The following is a 20266-nucleotide window of genomic DNA, read 5'->3' as shown; positions in this document are numbered from 1 at the left end:
GCACTTGTGGAGCTGTGGAGCTCATCTCCTGCGTGGATCCATCCCCAGCTGTGCACAGATGCTGAATCCCGCCTTCCCCATCAGCTGCTCTGTAAAGGGAGCAGGAATAATTCACCTGGATGAAACCACAGAGCTTCCCTCTCCTCCCAAAGCTCTGCCGCCGCAAGCAGCCGCAGGCTGGGGTAGGTGAGCAGAGGCGGCTCAGCCCTGCCAAGGCCTCGTGTCCACAAATGACTAAATCCTGCCTGAAAAGTCGAAGTATGAAAACATTATTTTTTGGGTTTGGCTGAGCCTCGTGGATTGCTGGGACTGAGCCACCTTGGCTGCCTCTGGACACTGCCGGCGGCTCTGCCCACCTTGCAGCCAGCGAGGAAGGCTGGCGAGGATGAGTCGAGGGCAGGTGGGTTTGGGGTCAGGGTTGGGGTGCTCTGGTTGGCACCAGAGCTGGGTCAGGAGCCTCGCTGGGCCCTGGGGTGGCTCTGTCATGCTGGGCTTTGAGCACAAGCAGAGTTGGACCTGCCACTCTGCACCCCTGCTCCCAGATTGCTTTCCCCTTCCTCTGCTTGCATCTCCAGCTCCAGAGCTGGGGAATTTCCTGCTGCTGGAGATGGATCACGCTGATGTCGGGCTTTGTCTCCCATCAGAGCTGATTCCCTGCTTGTCGGGCTCTCCTGCCTCGCACCCACTCGCAGCGCCTGGCTGGATCCAGAGGTGGTTTGTGGGTGAATCCCTGATCCGAGATCCCTGCGCTGACATTCCCAGGTGTCCCCAGCCGCCGGCACGGAGCTGGCAGCCGCCAGCCCCCGTTGCGTGGCCAGCCCCGGCGGTGAGACGCTGGTATGCGAGATGTAAACTCAATCCCAAAGTTTAGATTACAGCCCTGTGAAAAACATCAGCTCCCCTAAATGGAGCCCAGATGGTGGCGGAAGCCTCGAAGCCCGGGGCCAGGAATTGCAGGAACCGTGTGAGCAAAGGGCCTGGGGCCGTGGGGGAGGGAGGGGAAGGGAGGAGGGGAGGTGGGGTGACGGCGTGGAGGGTCAGTTCCTAACCCAGGCTGGTTCGTCCACCTCATCCCCTTGGAAACAACCGGGGATGACAAAAGTCTCCCGAGTTGCATCACTGGGAGCTCAGCCTTTCCAAAGCCAAGGTTTCCCACAGAGCTGAGCTCGCTGAGCTCACAGGCGATGAGGGTTGGAGCTGAGGCTGGGAGCACACCAGCTCTGCTGTCCCAGGAGCTCTGCAGAGCAGGAATTCCCGGTGAGCCCAGGGCGAGGGGAGAGCAGGAGCTGTGGGAGAGCTTTCTGGACTCTCTGGCCATGTTAGATGGACATTGGGAAGAGCTGAGAGAATTGTCCCCTCTGAGCTGGAGCAGGCTCTGGCTGTGTTAAATGGACATTGGGAGGAGCTGAGTGAATTCTCCCTCTGAGCTGGAGCAGGCTCTGGCCACGTTAGATGGACATTGGGAAGAGCTGAGTGATTGTCCCCTCTGAGCTGGAGCAGGCTCTGGCCACGTTAGATGGACATTGGGAAGGACTGAGTGAATTGTCCTCTGAGCTGGAGCAGGGACAGCCCTCAGGTGCCAAGCTGTGGCTGAGCTCCCCCTACCCTGTTGCCCACAAGAAGCCCAACGTCCCTGGAGATAACTGTGGGTGTGCAGGAGCCACACGCCCTCCCCTCCAGATAAGGCTGTGTGCAGACACAGCCCGGGGACAAACAGCCGGCAAGGCAGACAGCCAGTCGGGCACCTGTAGGGACAGCCAGCGCCTGTAGGGACGAGTGTCTGTAGGGACAGCGAGTGCCTGTAGGGACACTGGGCACCTGTAGGGACACCGAGCGCCTATAGGGACAAGGAGTGTCTGTAGGGACAAGGAGTGTCTGTAGGGACACCGAGCACCTGTAGGGACACTGGGCACTGGACACCAAGCGCCTGTAGGGACACCAAGCACCTGTAGGGACACCGAGCACCTGTAGGGACACCAGGCAGCCATAGGGACACTGGGCACCTGTAGGGACACCAAGTGCCTATAGGGACACTGAGCATCTATAGGGACAATGAGTGCCTGTAGGGACACCGAGCACCTGTAGGGACACCGAGCACCTGTAGGGACACCAAGCACCTGTAGGGACACCAGGCAGCCATAGGGACACTGGGCACTGGACACCAAGCGCCTGTAGGGACACTGGGCACCTGTAGGGACACCGAGAACCTGTAGAGACACTGGGAACCTGTAGGGACACTGAGCACCTCTAGGGACACTGAGCACTTATAGGGACACTGAGCACCAGCAGCCGTGCCTGTTCCCCCTGCAGGGCACAGCTGGGCCAGGAGGGCCTTAGACACTCACTGGACCCCTGCAGGGCTCTGTGGTGCCCCAAAATCAGGGGATGCTCAGGGAGAGAGCACAGAGGGAGCTCTCAGAGCCTGCAGCTCTCAGAGGTGCTCCGAGCATCCTCCTGCTCTGGGGGGAGAATTCCTCGAGCAGCTCTGTCAGGAGAGAGGTGATGCTGACCTTGCCCAGGCAGCGCTGTGGGGCTGTGCCGGAGCTCTCCAAAATCCCTGCAGGACTGATCCTCCGCCGAGTCCGTGCTTTTGGGTGGTGCCAAAAAGCACCAGGTGGGAGTGAGGAAATGGGACATCAGGTGGGAGTGAGGACTCATGACTCTGATGCTTTTTGTGCAGCGTCAGCGCCGCACTCCTCGCTTCAGAAAGGGCAGCGGCTCAGAAAGGCTCAAAGCCCCAAAAAGGAGGGAGAGGTGATGGTGAAGCCCAGGCTGGCTGGTTGGGCAGGCGAGACTCGAGCTCGGCTGCTGGAGCAGAGCAGGACGTGTCGGAGGCAGGGGTTGACTCGCGGTTTGTGCATCAGCCTCATCCATCCCGGGGACGCCACATCTCATCAGGGCTCGTGTCGAATCACAGGGAGTCCTTGGAGAAACGTCTGGAGTCTTCTGGCCGGAGCTCCTCGAGTCTCGTTTGCGGTTCCTGCCGCGTTCGTTGGCTGCCTCGCTGTTTGTGCTCTGAGGTGTGGGTTTGTGTCGGTGCCGATGACGAGCCCTTGAAAGATCCGTCAGGAGCGGGGAGCTGGGAGGGTTCGGATTGTTTTTGCCGTGGTGGGACTTTGGATTCTCGGGGTGTCTGGCTGGCTTAGTCACTCCAGCCGGGGTGGAGGTTCTGTCCCAGCTGGGGCTGGGCTGGATGGGATGAGGGATGGGGCTTGGCTGGGGGGAGCTGGGTGCTGGCATGGGGGAAATGTGGGCTCCAGCACATCCCAAACCCGCCCAGCCCCACGCGGCCGTGTCTGGGACGCTGTGCCAGCAGAGCCGAGAGGGCGCAGGGTGTGCCTGGGAGGGGCGCAGGGTGTAGGACGGGGTGCTGGCACATCTGGAGGTGGGACAGAGCAACTTGCAGAAGGATTTGTGGGCTCAGCCCGGCTGGAGCTGGGGCGTGTGCTGGATCTGCACAAATCCCATGTCCTCCCTGCTCCTCCTGGCTTGGAGGGGGAGGCTGGAGCAGATCCTTGTAAAACCCCTCCACATTCCCTCTGTCCACGTGGCTTCTGTGGTCATCCCTTCGCAGCGGCTCTTGCACATTCCTGACCCTGGGAATGAGAGATGAGGCTTGGCCGGAGCTCTCCCGCTGACCAGCCAGTCTAACCCCGACAGTCCAGCTCAGAAATTCCCATTTCCATGCTGGTCCCTTTTCGGATCATCCCATGGAAATCCCAGTCGTGGGGATGGGGACACCGCAAAGAAAGATCTCTGGGATGAGCAGAGCTCCCAAAGTGGCATCTCATTACAGAACCTGGTGGGTTTATTTGTCAGATTATCCAAGTTAACGGCAGGAACACTCTGACTGACGTTGACTTCATGGCAGGGAGGAGGAATCACACCCCAAAGCTCTGCCTGGGAATTGTGGCTTTCGTGCAGGGAAAAAAGAGCTCGGTGAGGCAAAGGCTGAGAAGGGAGTTGGGTTTGGGGCTGGGTCGGTGGATTGGAGCCCAGAGTGGGGCAGGGGGGAGAGTTTGTGCAGCCTGTCCTGCTCCTGGCTCAGCCTGCAGCTCTGGCAGGGCTGGGCTGAGAGGGGAGGCCAAACAGCTGGGAGAGGAGGTGCAGCCAGGAGCTGATTTCTCTGGGAAGATCCCAAATGTGTTTTTATCTCGCTGGAATCGTGGTCTCCACGGGGCTGTGATTGCTCCTCACTTCAGACCTCGCCGCTCACCCTGGGGGTTTCTCCAGCTCTGCCAAAGCAGGGATTCACCCAGGGATGGATGGCACTGTGTCCTCAGCAGCCACAGGGAGCTGGAGAACCACCACAGCCCCTCCAGAGCCCCTCTCCTCGGTGCCACCGACCCTCACAGCTCCCTATTTCCCCCTCCAGCAGCAGCCACAGGTCCTTTCCCAGTTTTTGTTGGGTTGCAGGAGATCTGGCAGCAGGATTTCGGGGCAGAGCTCCCTGCCAGGGCTCTGAGGGTGGAGAGACCAGCTTTTCTCCTTCCCTTATCACCCTGGGCTTCGGCAGCAGGGAAGCTGCTGTGCAGCTGTTGGGCACGAAAATGCTTTTCAGTTTTGGCAGCAAGAGGAGAATCATGGAATTGTTAAGGTTGGAGAAGTTCTCGGAGATCATCAGGGTTGCAATGGCTGCAGAGGTTGGCAGCAAACAGGGATGAGGGGAGAAGGGACAGAGGGATGCTGAAAGCCCTGGAATGGGAGAGGTTTTGCTGTGGAAGGGTGGAAAATATGGAAGCACAGGGATGGTTTCCTAAATCCTACAGTTTCCATCTAGGGAACCCTTCATCATCATCCTTCTCCCAGGCCTGGTGGGTTTGCAGGATTTTGGGGGAAGAGTTTGGGTCTGATTTTGTGGAGGGGCTGAGAGGAGCCCTGGGGTGCTCAAAACCAGTGAGGTTTTAAGAGCAGATTTAGAGAGCAAGCTAAAATTGTTCTCCTGGCCTCTTCTTCTGTGGCGTGTCTTAAATCTCCTTGAGACGGATTTTAATTGAAATGCACCACATTAAAAAAATAATCCCAGGTGTGAGTGGAGTCTGTCCCAGTTTGGCTGGAAACCTTCAGCAAACTGGTGAAGTTGTGCCAAATTCTCAAGGGGTTTTTGGACAACACTGCTGAGCACAGAGTGGGATTTTTGGGGTGTCTGTGCAGGGCCAGGGGTTGGACTGGATGATCCTGGTGGGTCCCATCCCACTCCGAATATTCCATGATTCTATGAAAACATTTGTTCCTGAAATTGGAGTCATTCCTGGGATTGCAACACCCAGGCTGCGTTTCCAATTAATCTGCTGAAGTCGTCATGTATTTCCAAGTGCATTGGCTCAGCAGAGAGAAATCTGGCACCGGCTGGGGGGTTGAAATGCCAGCTGGGATGTGCACGGAATGAAAGGAGGGAATGGCCCCGGGGGCTGGCCCGGGAATCACCGAGGGGCTCCGGACGAGAGGGGGATGTGGGAGAGGGCAGAGCAGTTTCCTCCTGGGAATGGAACCGCCTGGAATTGTTGTGGAGTTACTGTCGGGTTTTTCCTGCCCGATTCCCTTCTGTTTCTGGGTGTGGGTTTTGTTTTGGGGGAAGGGGAGGGGAGGGGGTGCAGCGCGTTGTGCTCCAGGGATTGACGGGCTCGGCGGGAACGGGGCAGATGTTCGGGATGGTGGAGTGACCTCTCCACCCCAGCCTCCTCCCAGGCCCTCCGGAGCTGCCCCTGCCCCGGGCTGGAAGCCTCAGGTTTGGTTTGGGAGGGGAGTGGTCCTTGGGGTGCTGTGGGGCAGTTTTGGGGTCAGTGTTGGGGTCAGTGTTGGGGTTCAAAGCCTGCAGAACCGGCTAGGTTTGGGATTTGGGGTCCTGGTGTTTCAGCCCCACATCTCACCCATCCCCAGGGACGGACAGACATCCCCAGGGACAGACAGACATCCCCTCACCCCTGGGTTTTCCCCTCCTTCGCAGCAGCCAGGATTCCCGCCCGGAGCTGGATGTGACCCTCCCTGCTGCATTCCTCTCCTCTCCTGTGGGGTTTTCTGAGGAATGAGGCTGGAGCTGGGGCTGGATCCCAGCTGGGTGGGAGCAGCGCCGTGCGTTGAGCACAAACACTCACGGGGAGGCTGGGAAATCTTGCGTGGAAATCTTCCCTTTCCAAAAATGAGGTTCAGGCTGAGCCCCACCTCCCTCCGGAGCCAGCAGGGTAGGGGACAGGAGGAGGGAATGGGGACAGGAGCAGGGAAGGGGACAGGAGCAGGGGACAGGAGGAGGGAAGGGTGACAGGAGCAGGGAAGGATGACAGGAGCAGGGGACAGGAGCAGGGGAGAGGGATAGGAGCAGGGAATGGGGACAGGAGCAGGGAAGGGTGACAGGAGCAGGGGACAGGAGCAGGGGAATGGGACAGGAGTAGGGGAATGGGACAGGAGTAGGGGACAGGAGCAGGGGAGAGGGATAGGAGCAGGGGAGGGGACAGAAGCAGGAAGGGGACAGGAACAGGGGAATGGGGACAGGAGCTGGGAAGGGGACAGGAGCAGGGGACAGGAGCAGGGGACAGGAACAGGGGAATGGGGACAGGAACAGGGGAGAGGAGCAGGGGAAAGGGGACAGGAGCATGGGAATGGGAACAGGAGCATGGGAAGGGGACAGGACCAGGGGAAGGGGGAGAGCAGCAGGGGACAGGAGCAGGGAAGTGACAGGAGCAGGGGAAAGGGGACAGGAGCAGGGGAATGGGGACAGGAGCAGGGAAGGGGGACAGGAGGACAGGAACAGGGGACAGGAGCTGGGAAGGGGACAGGGAGGCTCAGGGTCCCTCCTGCCCTGCTCTTCCCTTCAGGGAGAACCCTGTGAGCTGCTTTAGGAACAGGAATGCTCCAACTCCTCGGAGCTTTGGGAAGCAGAGCAGGGATGGGATTTTCCTCCTGCAGCGCTACCTGGGGACCTGGGGGAGCGTTAAGAGGGGACAGCGGTGACAAGACCACTCCCAAACCGGATCAGAGCCTTTCCCATCCTCCAGGGCAGCACCGGGCAGCGCTCTCCTCGCTGGGAGTGCCGTGCGAGCCTGAGCACCCTCCTCGAGCCTGGAAACCCGAACAAAACCCCGGAGAAGCCGGGAGAGGAGGGGAAAAGCGAGTTTTCCATGGATGTTTAACGCTGCAGTGCGTCAGCATCACGAATTTCAGGATTCTGCTCTGACTTCCCAAGTTCCCCTCTCCCGAAATAGAGCTGCGCTCTGTGCTCGAGGAGGTCCCTGCTGGGTCGTTTTTCAGCAGGGAGGATGTGATCTTTCTATATTTGCTTGCGGGACAATAATACTGCTGGTTGCTATTTTTAACCCGTCAGCAGGGCAGAAAAATGAGCTTGGGAATGTTTGGGGAGCGGCGCTGGGAGCTCTGGGGGGACTCGGGGGTGGTGGCAGGAGAAGGGACATCTGGCTTCGTCCATCCTCCTCTTCCTCCCGTTTCCCTCCTGAAGGGTTTGTGGGTCTGACGTGTTCATCCAGGTGATGCCGCTCCTGAAATCCCAGCTCTCTCAGGCTCTAAAAGCACCTCAGACCTTAAAAACATGTACGGTTTTGAGGGTTTTTTTTAAGAAAAACAGTTTCTGACACCCCCTGTTTCCTTCCTGAAGGGCTTGTGGGTCTGACGTGTTCATCCAGGTGATGCCACTCCTGAAATCCCAGCTCTCTCAGGCTCTAAAATCACCTCAGACCTTAAAAATATGTATGGTTTTGGAGTTTTTTTCAAAGAAAAACGCTTTCTGACACCACTCGTTTCCCTCCTGAAGGGTTTGTAGGTCTGACGTGTTCATCCAGGTGATGCCACTGCTGAAATCCCAGCTCTCTCAGGCTCTAAAAGCACCTCAGACCTTTAAAATATGTATGGTTTTGGGGTTTTTTTTAAAGAAAAACGGTTTCTGACACCACCTCGATCCTGCAGAAGGGTTTGTAGGTCTGACGTGTTCATCCAGGTGATGCCGCTCCTGAAATCCCAGCTCTGTCAGGCTCTAAAAGCGCCTCAGACCTTTAAAATATGTATGTTTTGGGGTTTTTTTAAAAGAAAAACGGTTTCTGACACCACCTGGATCCTGCAGAAGGGTTTGTGGGTGTGATGTGTTCATCCAGGTGATGCCACTGCTGAAATCCCAGCTCTCTCAGGCTCTAAAAGCACCTCAGACCTTTAAAAAATGTATGATTTTGGAGGTTTTTTTAAAGAAAAACGGTTTCTGACACCACCCGTTCCCCTCCTGAAGGGCTTGTGGGTCTGGCGTGGTCATCCAGGTGATGCCACTGCAAAATCCCAGTTCTCTCAGGCTCTAAAAGCACCTCAGACCTTAAAAACATGTACGGTTTTGGGGTTTTTTTTAAGAAGAAAAACAGTTTCTGACACCCCCTGTTTCCCTCCTGAAGGGTTTGTGGGTCTGACGTGTTCATCCAGGTGATGCCACTGCGAAATCCCAGCTCTCTCAGGCTCCAAAAGCACCTCAGACCTTTAAAACATGTACCGTTTTGAGGTTTTTTTTAAGAAAAACAGTTTCTGACACCACCTGGATCCTGCAGAAGCGCCGCAAGCCACAACCTGCCCTCCCAAACCCCTCCGAAACGGGCGGCGAACACCAAAACTACCCAAACTGGCACCGACTCGGGCGGCAATCCCAAATTTGGGGACCGATCCGCGCCTCTGAGCGGCTCTGCTCAGCTGCCGTCAGCCTCGCGTGGGTCCTTGCAGGCTTTTCCAGCTGCTGACGACAGCTGGAGCAGCCCGAGCGCCGCACCTCCCATCCGCGGGAGAAAATCGGGATTTAGGGCGGAACCTCTCCCCTGGGGCTGTTTCACCCTCAGGGCTGCGTCCGGAGAAAGCAACTTCTGCCGTCTGGGTGTCCTGAGCTTTTCTCCGCGGTGGAAAACCCCTCCGGTTTTGGGTTTTGTGGTGTCGGGAAATCCCTGATTCCCCGGTGAACTCGGATTTCGGATTGAACCTGGCCTTGGGTGGGGTCCCAGGTGAAGGTGGAGCCTGGGGGGCAGCAGATTTGGGATTCGGGGCTCCTCCTTTGGGGAAAAGAGAATTTTTTTGGCTCTGCTGTCCGGGGCTGCAGCTGCCCGGGTTTGTCCCAGCCGGACAATAGCCGGACAATGGCCGGAAAGCAGGACAGCGAGGCTCCCGCGGCCTCTCCTGCTCCTCCCGGGCTATTTCCAGCGCATTGTCCGCTGCGAGGCACAGGAAGGATGTTTCCAGCCTTCTTCCTTTTCGCCTCAAAGGGAAGGGAGAGGAGGGGATTTGTTGTGCAAGAGTCACGATCGCCGCTCCTGGAAGCTCCTCCGGCGGTGGGAGGAGGGAAGGGAAGGTCACCTCTCGCTTTGTGATGGAGAAATACAGCCGCGAAAGGGATTTCTGGCTTTTTTGGGGTGTTTCTAGTGCGGACAGGGCTCTGATGGCTGCGAAGTCCCTCCCGTGTTTTCGCACAGCTCCTGCTGCTGCGGCCGGGCTGAGCTCCCACGCGCCAGGAAGCGAAAGTAGAATTAATTAAGACGGGAAATGATCTTAATTGGTTCTGGCTAAATCCCTTTAGCACCAGTAAAACCCCAAAGAGCTGAAGCGAAGCTCTTGTTCGGGGCGCAGCCACACCTCTCCGAGGTGCCTGTGACACCTCCGGGGGTTTGAGAGGCACAGCTTTCCCAGTTTTACTGGGGAGTTGTGAAGAGCCAAACTGGGAAATGCCCATCTGTGGCTGAGCTGGATCCCCGCTGAGCAGGGATCATCCTGGGACAGCCACGAGAGTCCAAATCCAGCTCTCACATGTGCTGGCGCTGTCTGCCCTGGGACAGCTCCAGCCGATTTTTCCGCAGGGAAGCAGAAAGCTTTAAGGATCACTCTTGGTTTTTTCTTTTCTCCCACAAGGGTGGGGACGGAGCGTGGCTGTTTTGTCCTAATTGAGAGCACCAGCCGTGCGTGGTCCCCATCACGCACTCCCGGGACTCCCGGGAAAGCTGCTCCGGAGCTTTCTGACAAATCCCAGCATCAGGGCCAGCCCGGAAAACCTGCCAGGAACACTGGGAGCTCCCGGATATCGCTGCTGACAGGAGGTGTCCGGCAGTGCCAGGGCGATGGAAATGATGCTGGAGGAGCTGCTGCGATGAAAGAACCACTTTAGGCTGGCGGTGGAAGCTTTTCCCCGTGTTTTTAAAATCAGGTTTTATTGTGGCATATCCTATTCCCTGCTCCTGTTTGCAAAGAGGAGAGGGTCTGGTGCTCTCCTCCTGTCCGAGGGGGTTGGAATGGACATCCCAGGCAGCAGGAGGAGGGCAGGAATTGCGGCTGGACGCTGATTTTCCTTGGCTTCCCCCGAATTTCCTTGGCATTTCCACCTGCCGCTGCCCGCTGCCGGCACCTGCCCGAGCCCACGCAAAACCTCCGTGTTTATTTTGTCTCAAAGCAAAATATCCCCCAGAGGGGCGGGGGGGGGGAGGGAGGGATGCCCGCTCTGCCTTAATTGCGCGTAATTAGCCTGATGGGGCCGGCTGCCAGCCAGGGCTTTGCCAAGGCTCGAAGCTGCCTGTGAGAACTGCAAGGGCGTGGTGGCATCGGGAGCTCCCGGCGCTGCTCTTCCCACGGCCTCGGTGGGCACTCAGGACCCCGAGGGACGCGATGCCAACCGTGGGTGAGTGTCCCAGGAGGGTGGGCAGTGTCCCTGCAGGCACGGGGACCTGGTGGAGGTGGGTTTGTGTGAGAGGAGCCTGGAGCATCTCCCACCCAGAGCAGGGTCCATGGGGTTTAGGTGGTTTAGACACCACTTGTTTGGGTGCCAGGTGAGCTTTGAGGGTCTCGTGTGTGGGGGATTTTGCTGAATCCTCTCAGCTCTGATCCTGAGAGGTTCTGAGAGTTCAATCCCCAACTTTCCTCGGTGTCTTATTGCTGCTGCCCTGGTCTCACCGGGCTCAAATCTCCCAAAAATCAAAATCTCCCAAAAATCAAAGTTTCCCAAAAATCTCCGCTGATTCCTTCTCCATTTCCCGCATTTCCGAGCGGCTCGGCAGCAGGATCAGCTCCTCTTTCTGGGTTAAACCCTCAGGGCAGTGTTGCTCCATGCGTGTGGAGCTCACACACCCACTGCACCCTCAATCCCGGAGCCTCAGCCTCCTCCAAGGCTTCTCCAGCTCTTCGCGACTCCAGCTCCTCCTGGCTTTTCTTCACGCCTTTCACTTCACACCAGAAATCCCGCCTGGTGCTTTTCCTGCTGCTTCTCCATCCCGGATGGAATTTTGCGGCTCCAGCACTGCGGGGCTCTTCCCAACATCTCCCCCCAGCTGCCTGCAAACACCACCACCGACCCAGGTTTGTCCCGGGCTGGCTGTCACTGCTGTCCCCAGGGTGTGGCTCCTCGGCTCCGGGCAGGTTTCATCCTCCTTTGCATTGAGGATTTGACACCTGAGCCTCTCCCAGCTTCCCAACTGAGCTTTCCCAGCTTCTCCCCGAGCAGCCAGGGAGGGGAAGCAGCGCCTGCCGGGCCCGTGGGGAAGTGTTGACGCAGGAAACTGAAAACGCTGCGGCTTCTTCCCCGTGACAGAAATAACTCTCACCCTGAGCCCCAGGTCTGCCCTCGGTGGCTCCTTCCAGACACCCGAGGGTCAGCTTTGGGGTGAACCCTGGCTGGTGCTGGTTGAGCACTCCAAGGAATTTAATTTTCCTCTGGGATGCCCTTTGTAGAGCTGGGGCTGCCCATGCTTCTCCCAGCTCCTTCTGCTTGTCCTGGGCCTGGAGGTTTTTTTCTTAACTTTTCTTTCCTGCCCTCCAGCCCAGCCCTGGAGCTTGACCAGCGTTTACCAAAGGGATTTCCCTCCCTGCGGCTCTCCGGGAGGCTCTAATTAACGGGCAGATCGCCTTGAGTAGCCTCTTGCCGGGACTGGGTATTGTGTGTGAATCCAGTTTTTTGTCCCAGCGCTTCCAGATGGAGCACGAAGCCTCTTCGGGCAGCGCTGAGCCTTCCCCGGGGGGTTGTGAGTCAAGCTGGGCTCTGGAACGTAGCAATTAAAAGAATAAATCGGTGCTGGTGGCGCCAGCCGCTGGGGTTGGGCCGGGTACCGGAGCATCTACCGGATCCCGGAGCATCTCCCGGGTCATCTACCGGATCCCGGATCATCTACCGGATCATCTCCCGAATCCCGGAGCATCTCCCGGGTCCCGGACCGCTCCGTGGGGCGGGAGGTGCTGCCGAACCCTCCGTCCAAACCGGTTGGGAGCGTTTTCCCCCTCTTGGGTAACTGAGGAGAGCTTCTGCAATCGTTGGATTGCTCTGCTTCCCTTTCCGCGTCCTCCCGAGCTGATGTCACCGGAGCCGCTGCGGGAACAGCCCCGCGGCTTCCCGGGAGCGCTCGGCCTCCTCTGACATCGTCCTGCCGGGAGAACGGAGGGTTTATCCCACCTGGAGCGAGGCCGGAGCTCTCCAAAGGAGACCCGCGCGGTGATGCTGAATTTTGGGATGGGATTGCTGGGAGCTGGAGAGAGAGATGGAGCTGCTGGAGGACATCGGGATGCTCCAGCTCGGGCAGAGCCGAGGGGTTTGCCTGCCTGGAGGTGCTGTCTGTGTCCCCATCTGTCCCTGCCTGTGTCCCCATCTGTCCCTGCCTGTGTCCCCGTCTGTCCCTGCCTGCGGCTCCGGGCGGTGTTTGAGCTTTGGGGTCACACAGGAACCCCTCGAGGAGAGGAGCAGCAGCTCCCGTGGGGTGTTTGCTGCAGGGAAAGGCTCTGGAGGAGGATGAGGAGGGACAGGTTTGCCTCTCCGTCGGGACAGGGCGATGTCTGGGGCTCTGCAGAACCACCGGCTCTGAGCAAATCCCGGCTGGGCTGGGTGGGCAGGTGAGGGGAGAGACCCAGCGGGGTGGGATGGGATGCGGGAGATGTTTCCCTTCTGGGAAAGGAGGACTTTTCCCTAATCCTGTGCTGTGATTTCAGGCTGCCTGCAGCACTCTGGCGCTGCCAGGCCACCTTGGCTCTCCTTCAGCACAGCCCTGTGGTCGCGAATTTCCCGGTTTTTCTCAGGAAGCGGCGGTTGCCGCGAGGTTTCCTGGGGATACCTCTCCCTCCTCCGCAGCGCCTCTCCCCGGGGGGCTGCGCTGCTCTTCGGGGTGGGCTCGGCGACCCGTGCGGGTGGGAAGGTGCAGGAAATGACTGCCAGAGCTTTCCAGCCGTGCCAGGGCTGCGGTGGGGACAAAACCCACTCGCTGTCCCTCCGCTCCCCTGGTCTGGCTGCGGCTGCAGGAGATGAGGATCCCACCCTGCCCACGCTCAAACCACATTTTGTGGGACCCACGGGGCAGCTCCGCCCTGCCCGCGCCCGGAATTTCCTGTGATTTAGTACCTGGTTGTCCTTGGGGTCTCAGATTTAAACCCAAAAGTTCTCTCCGGGTTTTGTTGTGGGGTTTTGTCTCAATACGTTCAGGGTTTGGTGCTCTGAAGGCTTTCAAAGCTCATCCCTGGGAGAGGAGCAGCGCCCAGGGAGCTCCTGCAGGTCACCCCAGCTCCTCTGGGAGCAGGAAGGATCAGGAAGGATGTTGTTTGGCGGTTTGAGCAGCGCCTGGGGTGAAGTTTGTGTCCATTGTTAAGGTTTGGGGTAACTCAGCACGATGTAGGATTACCTTGGGATCCTCCAGGTTCCCAGAGAAAAAACACTTCCAAAGCCAATCTGAACATGGATTTGAGAGCACGTGGAAAACCTGCCTTGGAACACAGAGCTGGATCACCTCCAGGAGTGTCTGATTTAGCCCTGAAGAGCTCCCTGTGCCTCTCCCTTCAGCAGTGAAGTTCCACCCTCTCCCCTCTGTGGGAGCAGCGTGGTCACCTCAGATGGACCTGGATGGGAACAGCAGAACCAGGATTTGGGTTGGGACACCAAAACCAGCAGCAGATCCAGGCTGAAAGGTGTTTCCTCCCCGTCCCGCGACTCTGGGCTGACCCTGAGATTTTTGGGTCCTGGAGCCACGAGTTTCAAAACAATCTGTGCTCATTTGTGGGGAGAAAATTCCAGCGAGGGCCGTTAAACGTCTGACTCAAAGGTCACGAGCTGCAAATAACCAGGGAGAGCAATCAGGGGAAGGATCTCACCCTGATCTGCCTCCTCCTCCTCCCCAGGCCTGATGTGGAGCTCATTTCCAGCCTCCATCAGGGAATTATTCCCATTTTTGTGCTTGGAATGCCTAAGTAACTGCTCTGCTCGCAGGTGCATGGCGTAGTTGGGTGTGTGGCTCAGTCCTGGTTCGTGCCTTTGGTTTTTGTGCTGCTCGGGTGACTTTGCCAAACTTTAATCATCGTCTGTCTCTTTTTATTTCTTTTTGGTTTTTTTTTTTTTTTCTGGAAACTTTCTGCAGAAGGAAGTTTGCAAGAATCAGAGCAGAAAAATTTGGTTTTACCCCTGGTGGAAAAACTCCCTGGGGGGCTTTTCCTGGAGCAGCATCAGCCTCGTCTCGTTGCGGAGCAGGAATTTGGTGTCTGGTGGGGAGGGGGAGGGATCCACCCACATCTGGCCGAGGCGTAAAGCCCTTGAAACTCCCAGTCCGTGTGCTCCAGAAAGTTATCAGAACTTGGCACTCGGCTGCTCCAAACATTACATCTTCCCTGAGCATCATCTGCTTTCTTATGGCTCCTGCGGGACGCGGCCGGAGCTCTCTCCGTGTGGGGACGGCTGAGAGCTTTCCCTGGAGCTGTTTTCCTGGGAGCTGCTTTTTCTGGAGCTGCTTTTTCTGGAGCTGCTTTTTCTGGAGCTGCTTTTTCTGGAGCTGCCATCCCCCGAGCTGCCATCCCCGGAGCTCCGCGCTGAGCCGAGGAAGGAGGAAAATGCCCCAAACGCTGGGATTTTTTGGGATCCTGCGAGGGAACGCCCTGGGAACGCAGATGGAGGTAGGGGACAGAGGGACACCACCGAGGGGTCCTCGCTGCGTCCCCAAAAGCTGGAGCTGGGTGGATTTTGGGTGGGTTTGGTGCCTAATTAAGCGTTTGGTCCCTAATTAAGCCCAGCGCCCCGGGGGCTCGGCGGGGTTAAACGAGGTACCCCAGCTCCGGGATTTCCTATTTCTCGAGCTCTCCCTTTGTGATCTTCGCGTTCTTTCAACATCCTCCTTTTGGTGTGGTTTCTTCTCTAAGTGTTTTTAATTTGAGCGAACTCCCTCCAGCTCATTCCCGTTCCTCTGGAGAAGACCTTTTTTTCCCTTTTATTAGGGAGGAATGTTTTTAATCACCCGCATTCCTCAACCCGCCTGAACTCTGAACCTTTCACAGCAAATCAGCATAAGATGGGAAACGATTTCATAAAAGAGATGGTTTATTTAAAAAAAAAAAAAAAAAAACGCTCTGGCTTTAACTGCGGCTCAACTTCAGAGTGAGCTGTGGGCTCAGGGATGCAGGGAAAAACAGAGCTGGGATAAAGGGAAAAACAGAATTGGGATGCAGGGAAAAGCAGAGCTGGGATGCAGGAAAAAGCAGAGCTGGGATGCAGGGAAAAACAGAGCTGGGATGCAGGGAAAAACAGAATTGGGATGCAGGAAAAAGCAGAGCTGGGATGCAGGAAAAGAAGGGAAAAGCAGAACTGGGATGCAGAGAAAACAGAGCAGGGAAAAGCAGAGTTGGGATGCAGAGAAAAGCAGAGCAGGGAAAACAGACCTGGGATGCAGAGAAAAGCAGAGTTGGGATGCAGGAAAGAGCAGAACTGGAATGCAGGAAAAGAAGGGAAAAGCAGAGCTGGGATGAAGAGAAAAGCAGAGCTGGGAAAAACAGAGCTGGGATGCAGGGAAAAGCAGAGTTGGGATGCAGGGAAAAGCAGGGAAAAGCAGGGAAAATCAGAGCTGGGATGCAGGGAAAAGCAGAACTGGGATGCAGGAAAAATCAGAGCTGGGATGTAGGGAAAGGCAGGGAAAATCAAAGTTGGGATGCCACTGCTTTGCTCCTCAATCACCTTCCTGCCCTGCTTTGTTTGCCTCTTGCTTTATTTCCCTCTTATATAAGCCCAGCGCTGCTGACGGCTGATTCACCTCTTTAAAAACAATCAGGAAATGCCAAAGCAAAGATTTTTGTGCTGGATTTTTTTTTTTTTTTTTTTTTTCTTTTTTGGGGATGGCTGGCTGGGAGCAGCGTGACCAGCAGCGCCCCGAGTGACACCAGCCCAGCACTGCCACCCCCAGATGGGGAACTCGCTGCCACCGGGTGTTCCCATGTCCCAAAGTTCCTCAGGAATCTGGGAGGAGCTGCGGGGCCAAGTGGGGCTCCTCGGGTTGTCCCAACCCTCCCTGCTGCCTGTCCCCACCGCGTGGCTCAGCCCGTGGCCCCTCGGCTGCGTTCCCTGCTCCGTTCCGTGCCGGCAGCCTGGAAAATGCTGGTAACTCGTGCCGTGCCCGAGCACAGAGCCCTCATTCATCCCGGCCGCGGCTTTCCCAGGGCGCTGCGGGGAGAATCCGTGTCACAGCCTCCCCTCGCCATGGAGGATCCGCGGCCCGGGGGTGGTTGGTGGGATGGACTCTCGGCCCCGAGGCTCTCCTAGCCCTGAAGTGTGATCCCGGTCCCAAATGGTGCGTCCTGATCCCAAACTGTGATCCCGGTCCTAAATGGTGCATCCCGATCCCAAACGGTGTATCCCGATCCCAAATGGTGCATCCCGGTCCCAAAGTGTGATCCCGATCCCCAACAGTGCATCCCAATCCCAAACTGTGATCCCGATCCCAAATTGTGATCCCAGTCCCAGACTGGGCATCCTGATCCCAAACTGTGATCCCAATCCCAAACTGTGATCCCAATCCCAAACGGTGCATCCCAGTCCCAAACTGTGCATCCCAGTCCCAAACTGTACATCCCGGTCCCAAATGGTGCATCCCGATCCCAAACTATGGTCCCAGTCCCAAACTGTTGATCCCAAGCCCAAATTATGATCTCAGTCCCAAATTGTCCATCCCGGTCCCAAATTGTCCATCCCGGTCCCAAATTGTCCATCCCGGTCCCAAATGGTGCATCCCGATCCCAAACGGTCCATCCCGGTCCCAAATTGGGCATCCTCAGTCCCAAATTGTCCATCCCGATCCCAAACAGTGCATCCCAGTCTCAAACTGTGATTCCAGCCCCAAACTGCATCCCGATCCCAAACTATGATCTCAGTCCCAAACTGTGATCCTGATCCCAAACGGTGCATCCCAATCCCAAACTGTTGATCCCAATCCCAAACTATGATTTCAGTCCCAAACTGGGCATCCTGGTCCCAAGCTGGGCATCCTGATCCCAAACAATGATCCCAGTCCCAAACGGTGCATCCTGATCCCAAACTGTGATCCCAGTCCCAAATTGTCCATCCCGGTCCCAAACGGTACATCCTGATCCCAAACTGTGATCCCGATCCCAAACTATAATCCCAGTCCCAAATGGTGCATCCTGATCCCAAACTGTGATCCCAGTCCCAAACTGCATCTCAGTCCCAAACTGTCATCCCGATCCCAAAGTGTTGATCCCAATCCCAAACTATGATCCCAGTCCCAAACTGTACATCCCAATCCCAAACTGCATCTCAGTCCCAAACTGTCATCCCGGTCCCAGCCCCCACATCCCAGTCCCAGCCTGTATCCTGATTCTGGTGTCTTCTGAAGATCCCCTGAGCACCAGCAGGACCCGGGCGGGTTTGGGGACAGCCACAGACCCCCCAGGAGCCGCGGTGGGGTTTTGCTTTCGGCTGTTTTGGGGCGGGGGGAAGGGGAGGAGCTGCCGCTTGGCCGCCGGCCCCAAAATCATGTGGAGCCCCGGGCTGCGGGACGGGGGTTGTTTACTGTAACTGCTGGCCCCGGGCCCGGCAAAAAACCCCAAATGACTTCAAGCTGCACGGCGAGGTCACAAACAGGAGGGGTTTTGGGGGATTTGGGGGGTCCGGAGCTGCTGGAGCAGGAGGATGTGGAGAATCCCCGAGGAGCTGCCACTCCCGAGGGTCCCCGCGTGGGGACAGCGTTCCTCTCCCGGTGCCACCATCCCTTGTCGCACATCGCCCTGGCACTCGGCGTGGGACGTTTTGTGTTTCCAAGCTCTGGAAAATCGCCCTGGGTTTGGTGGCCTCAGCCTGGCTGGAGCAGAGCCTTGGTGTCACCTCGGGGCACTTCAGGCAGGATCCCACGGAACCTTTTCCCATCCCGTCCTCCCTTTTTCCCTAAAAATTCACCCCCAGAGTGGGGTGGGCAGAGCTGGGCGATGTGGCAGGAGCAGAATCCCCGCAGCCTCTTCTTGCCTGGCTCCGGAGCCTCTTGGCCCTGGGGATGCTCGGCAGCTTTTTCCTGGCTCCGGGCGAGTGGTGAGGAGTTGTTTTTCTGGCTGCTGCTCCCTTCTCCCCCAGCGCCCCCCATCCCTCCCTTCCGCGCTTCCGCCGCCTCGCAGTTTGTTTTTACAGAGAGTGAAACGAATGATGTAGAGAGAGAGATTCCCAGAGTCCCCAGCCAGCGCTTCCCCCTCGGCTCTGCATCCTCCCTCCTTCCCGAGGGTGTCTGGAGCAGCTCCTCCTCCACCTGGAACTGCCCTTTTCACCCTTCTTGTCCCTTTTTGTCACCCCCAAGCCCTTCCTACCCTTTTTTCCAAGACCTTCTTGTCCCTATTTGTCACCCCAAGTCCTCCCCACCCTTTTTTTCCCCAAGACCTTCTTGTCCCTTTTTGTCCCCCCAAGTCCTTCCCACCCTTTTTTTCCAAGACCTTCTTGTCCCTTTTTGTCCCCCCAAGCCCTTCCCACCCTTTTTCCCCAAGACCTTCTTGTCCTTTTTTGTCCCCCCAGGTCCTTCCCACCCTTTTTTCCAGGGAAAGGGCAGCATCAGGCCGTGCTGAGCCCAAAGATGCTGCCGTGGGGAGCTCAGACCAAGGTGTGGATTTTTTTAGGGAGCAGAGAAAGGCTGGGACAATTTTTTTGGATGCCACCAGCTCCGAGGCTGTGCCTGGGTGGGCCAGTCCTTTCCCAAGACCTTGTCCCTTTTTGTCCCCCCAAGCCCTTCCCACCCTTTTTTTCCAAGACCTTCTTGTCCCTTTTTGTCCCCCCAAGCCCTTCCCACCCTTTTTTCCAGGAAGGGGCAGCATCAGGCCGTGCTGAGTCCAAGGTGTGGATTTTTTAGGGAGCAGAGACAGGCTGGGACAACTTTTTTGGGTTCCATCAGCTCGGAGGCTGTGCCTGGGTGGGCTGATCCTTCTCCCTAGGAAAGGGGGGAGTGATGATCCCAAACACAATCGTCCCCAACTCCTGCCCCTCGTGTGCGCGGCAGGACGGTGACATTTGGCCGGAGGGGACACGGGGCGGGATTTGGCCTGGCCGGAGTGTCACAATTCCCGATTCCCATCCCGAGATGTGCTGGTCACAGCCTGTCCTTGTCCCGCTGCCAGCAGCCCGCGCTGCCACCTCCTCTGCCAGCCTTGCTGTCCTCCTCAGGAGGGGACAAACGGGAGGTGACAAGAGGGAGGGGACAGCCCTGCTTGTCGCTGCATCCTCCAAAATAAATATTCAGCGAGGCTCTGGAGCAGAGGACAGCTTCCCGAGGCTGGGATTGTCGATCTCCATCAGCCTCCCCGTCCCGGGGTGCAGCAATTAGAGCTAATTAGCCCGGGACTAATTAAATCGCGTGTGGTTATCAGTGAACCCTGCGGTGGGGTTTCCTGGGAATGTCGTGGCCTGAGGTCCAGGATGTTTCTGGAAATTCGGGAGAGGTTTTGGAGCTGGCGGGGAGAAACCCTCTGCTGCGGGGGATGCTCCATGATGGGTGAAAATGGGACAGTTTTGGGTGTAAAATGGGCTATTTTAGGTGTGTAACTGGCACTGTTTTGGGTGTGCAACTGGCACTATTTTGGGTGTGTAATGGACAATTTCAGGTGTGTAACTGGCACTGTGTCAAGTGTGTAACTGGCATTATTTTGGGTGTGTAACTGGCAGTATTTTGGGTGAATAATTGACTATTTTAGGTGTGTAACTGGCACTGTTTCAGTGTGTAACTGGCACTATTTCGGGTGTGTAATGCACTATTTTGGGTGCATAATTGACTATTTCTGGAACTGTTTCAGTGTGTAACTGGCACTATTTTGGGTGAGTAATGGACAGTTTCCAGGAGTGTATCTGGCACTATTCCATGTGTGTAACTGGCATTATTTCGGGTGTGTAACTGGGGCTATTTTGGGTGCATAATTGACTATTTTAGGTGTGTAACTGGAACTGTTTCAGTGTCCAACTGGGGCTATTTCAGGTGTGTAATGGACTTTTTCAGGTGTGTAACTGGAACAGTCCCAGTGTGTAACTGGGTTTATTTTGGGTGCA

At 57.0% G+C, this 20266-nt stretch overlaps 1 protein-coding gene across 6 annotated transcripts in view; it reads left to right on the top strand.

Moving 5' to 3' along the window:
- HDAC7 (histone deacetylase 7) overlaps window positions 1–20266 on the top strand; it is a 70582-nt gene that overhangs the window by 32043 nt on the left and 18273 nt on the right. Inside the window, exon 1 of one of the 6 annotated variants that reach the window (XM_085041171.1) lies at window positions 14709–14865. The exons of the other annotated variants lie outside the window; for them this stretch is intronic. The gene's annotated coding sequence lies outside the window, so the exon portion shown is untranslated. Of the gene's footprint in view, window positions 1–14708; window positions 14866–20266 lie in introns of those variants that run through there. 6 annotated transcript variants of the gene reach the window in all.

The sequence above is a fragment of the Lichenostomus cassidix genome, chromosome 29 (assembly GCF_008360975.1).
Source record: "Lichenostomus cassidix isolate B80296 chromosome 29, HeHo_3.0, whole genome shotgun sequence".
Taxonomy (NCBI): domain Eukaryota; kingdom Metazoa; phylum Chordata; class Aves; order Passeriformes; family Meliphagidae; genus Lichenostomus; species Lichenostomus cassidix.
Note: the sequence above shows the minus strand (reverse complement) of the source record. Positions and strands in the feature narration are given on the sequence as shown.